Below are 4,468 nucleotides of genomic sequence, written 5' to 3' on the forward strand. Positions count from 1 at the left end.
CATATAGATTCTATTCTTACACATTTCAATATGATTAAACCTTTGATAATATTTCTCAATTTATTTTAAAAACTAAGAATCTAATCAAAATATATAATAGAAAAAATATTTATATTAAATGGTAACACCACTCTAGGATTTTCAAAAAGTCGATTTTTTTTTGCTAAAACAATACTTTAGGGTCTTGAGAACAGAATGCCGTTTGATTTATAGTGGAAAACAAATTTTAAATGGTTCAATTATCAATTTTGCCGCAGCGCCTCAGAGCGCGCACTGAGTACTCGCGCGGTATGCTGCAATTCATCGCTTTCGTATTGTTAAGCCGCAGCAAGGAGACGTAATCAAACACTACCAAAATTACTACTTTCAAGGCTTATTCAAAAGGTCCGGGATCACGTACAGAGCATTGTGGTAAAGATGGACAAACTCAGGGTAACTGAACTCTTTTGGAGAAATGTCCGGAGTTTTTATGTCCTTCGAAATACAAACTATGACGCTTAGGTTGATAGGGCGGTTGTGACGCATGGAGGATGTGTCATATCATAACAATATTATTGTTATCATTTAAAATAATAAGTTTACTTGTTACCTACAAAACAAACAGAAGTATCCAGAAAGTTGGAGAAGGTGGCAAACACTGATCTGGATAGCCAAATGTATGGTACAGGCATTGCAGATTAGCGGTGAACAGAGAATTTAAGGATTAAAATATTCAGAAAACTTCAAACGCGTTTTTCTCAAAATTAGTTTTTTCATACTAGGAGGACGGATTTCTCGGTGACTATTGCATGGATCGAATTGAAATTTTTACAGTAGCTTCACAACAATATTGTGTTTGGAAGTACGTAGCTGTTTTTTGATTGAATGTAAACTTTTTTTTTTATAAACAATTTAGTGCTCATTTTTCATGCAAAAAATCGATTCATTTCCTAAAAAACGCGTAACTTCCACAATAATTGATTAATCAAAAACCCCTACGCACTTCCAAAGCCAATGGTATACAGATTCTAAATTTTTTTTATTTTTTATCCCACGACTCATACATAACGAGAAATCCGTCCTCCCGTGGGAGTGTTTTCACAAAAACTGTTTCCGCCGATCGGCTCTGTCGCCTCTATTTTGTACGAAAATGACAATAAAAAATTATTTTGTCGTAGTTCAATATGTGTTAAAGAAACCCTCTGAAAAGAAATTCTTTTCCGTTTGTCGTTCTTCCAAAATAAATTGTCAAAGTTAGGCCTCTTTTTCGGGCTCTAGAGTGGTGTTACCCCTTAAGGAAAACGTTAAAAGAAAAGTAAGAAAGTCATGTAGGGTTTATAATATATAAATTTAATAATTTATTGTAACGGAATAACAGAATACTGTTACCTAATAACAGAATCGTAAAATGTACATGACAGGTAAGACAACCATCGAAAGTGAAAACAATTGTCCTCTCTAACTATAAATGTTACCATAATAACATAGTTTATCGCAGTTTCTTTATTTGTTTACTTTGACATTGATTATTGTAAAAATACTTATTAGTTTACGTTATATTTAGCGATTATCTTAGAACTGATGGATCAGTCCAGAGAAAGCTTTTTGAATTATGTAGAAAATATTTATCTGGTGATACCATTTGAAAAAATTTTTAAATCTGTTTCTTGTTAACGTACCGAGCTTATTGATGTATCAAGCGGACACTTTGCACTGCATAAATCGACTCGGATAAAACTTCATATTTTATACATATAAGATGTTCCTCTGGCGGTGCTATTTGCAAAATTTTTTCGATTTGTTTATTATAAACTGCTGTTATCCTAAAAATTTGCAAGACATTATCGTAAAATTTTACATTTCACAGAAAATTTAAGGATCACCTCTATGAATTGTTTCCAAGATTTGAAATTTTGGAATTGATTTGAATAAAGTTCGATTAAAATTATCATGGTTTCAAGACATATGTGGACTGTAACACCTTATTGCTGAAAATATTTTTCATCCATATTTAATTCTTTCAGCTATACTATTATTAACAAATTAAAATTCAGAATCCTATATAAACCGACATTTAATGGATGTTATTTTCCATAATTAAAAGAACATTATTATAAAAAAACTATATAAATTAATAAATCATTTCTTAATTCAATTTTGTGCCTCCGTTTATTTTTATGAAATCTGTAGTTAACTGGCATCAGAAAACGACTTTTACCTATAAAATAAATACAAATAGACTATAATATCTTTAAAAATTCGTATTTTTACTTACAATTCTTTATTAATTACCTAACCCACCTAAATCAATCACAAATTACAGTATTCTTCGCTCAGTTACTGTAGGTAATTTAGTTATATGTATACTTATATACAGTAGTATACTAAATAAAAAGTGTCACAAAAGTTCAAAATTCTTCGAATAATTTTCAGTCCAAAATTAATGAATTAACGAGCATATACACCAGGCCTCTATAATAATTCAATCCAGAGTTTAAAAATAAAAAGAAGATAATTATTAGATTCTACAAATCTCGATGGTGAAATCTAATTATTTATCAAAAGTAGCTGATATGCATTTTATGACTAATTTTTTTTATTACAAAATGTGACTCCTTTGTTATATAAACCTCAGGAGAAATTCATTTCAAACATAAAAAGAAAATAGATCTACCTTCCGTAATTGATGTTTTAACACAAAAGTTCCTTTTCTCTGTAGCTGTCAGAATCAGTCAAATGAATATTTTCCAAAGCTTGGTCAATAATTACACAACGAAGAAATTGTTTATCCGCGACAATTTTTAATAAATTGCTATATTTAAATAATTTATCAACTAAATCTCGAAGCGGTAAAGAGTTTCAAATTCATGACATAAATATAACATATTTGATTATTTCCTTATAATCACAATCAGTATTCTATTTCATTAAATCTTTAAAATGAAAATGTAAATAGATTTCGTTCATTTACCTCCTCCCAACCCCCACCTCTTCCACAGATAACATCGATGTTTTATTTGAGATGCAAGCGTGGGTAACAAAATAAATGAACACCTAGAGTTTATAATGAACAGCGTTTATATCGAAACAAATACTTAACTTCATAGAACAAATTATACATTTTCTTAAACTGCATAAAATGAATTAAATAACTACGTGTTAACAAAATCTTCATCAATTAATAATCTGTTCATAAAAAAAGTAAAAATTCGCAGTACATAACAAATACATATTCCAAAAATAAGTAATCATAACTTACATTACTCTGTAATTTCTTAACTTTTCTAACTTTGGAATCTTCAATAAACGATTTTCTAACAGCTTTTCTGTGGTAAATATAAATCTGTAAATTATTTTTTTTAATACTTACAATTTTTGAGAAGATGCAGAATTTGCAGAAAAACTGCATATTTGTAACGTTGAAAATGTTTTATGTACGCATAATTGGCAGTTATTCAAATCGTTTGAATCACCAATCTTCAAAAAAAAGTGATATGAATTGTTATAATTGTAGCGTCCCGACATCGTAATTCGTCACAAATTTCCCGGGGTTGTAAATCCCGTTACATTTTCGTGTCGATGTCGAAATGCCCACTTGCAGCAGAAGTCTTATTGAGACAAAAAATACACCGACTTCGAAATGCACTAAAAAGTATAAAATAATTTCTATTTCCTAATGAAGTAATTTCTATTTCATTCAATCATACAATTACGTAACAGATGTGAATGAAACCTATTTACTCGTTAGGTATATTAAATACATTTCAACCTTTTCGGAGGCGGCGCAAAATTAAAAGATTATTTTGAATATGTTATTTAATTTTGCGCCGCCTCCGAAAAGGTTGAAATGTATTTAATATAATACCTAACGAGTAAATAGGTTTCATTCACATCTGTTACGTAATTGTATGATTGAATGAAATAGAAATTACTTCATTAGGAAATAGAAATTATTTTATACTTTTTAGTGCATTTCGAAGTCGGTGTATTTTTTTTCTAAAAATTATTTTATTTCACGCTTTTTATCGGCCGGCAAGACGTGTTTGTAGAAACAGTAGAAAATCGGCGACTGCATGTTGACTCATACACCACCAGAGACACGGAGGCATACGTAGTATTCAATATATTAGTAACAATAGTTTTTCGCTAATAACTCGAAAACTAAAGCTTCCCCTTAATTGTGGATAAGGAAAAAGTTGTTCAGAATCGTGTCCTGATAACATACTAAAAGGACATGAAAATCGTCCAAAGTTGATTTCAAAACTTTTCAACAATTTTTCGCTAATATCTCGAAAACTAAACCTTTCCGCGAAATTTGTATATGAACAAAATTGTTCAGAATCATGTCCGTGATAAGATATTAAAAGCGCACTAAAATCGAGAAAACTTTATTTCAAAAGTTGCCGGTTTCTTTGCAATAACAATACTTTGCAATTAAAAAATGAAAAATTTGTTGATAATGGTACCAATGGGGAGTCAGAACCTAACA

Source organism: Megachile rotundata, chromosome 2 (assembly GCF_050947335.1).
Source record: "Megachile rotundata isolate GNS110a chromosome 2, iyMegRotu1, whole genome shotgun sequence".
NCBI lineage: Eukaryota > Metazoa > Arthropoda > Insecta > Hymenoptera > Megachilidae > Megachile > Megachile rotundata.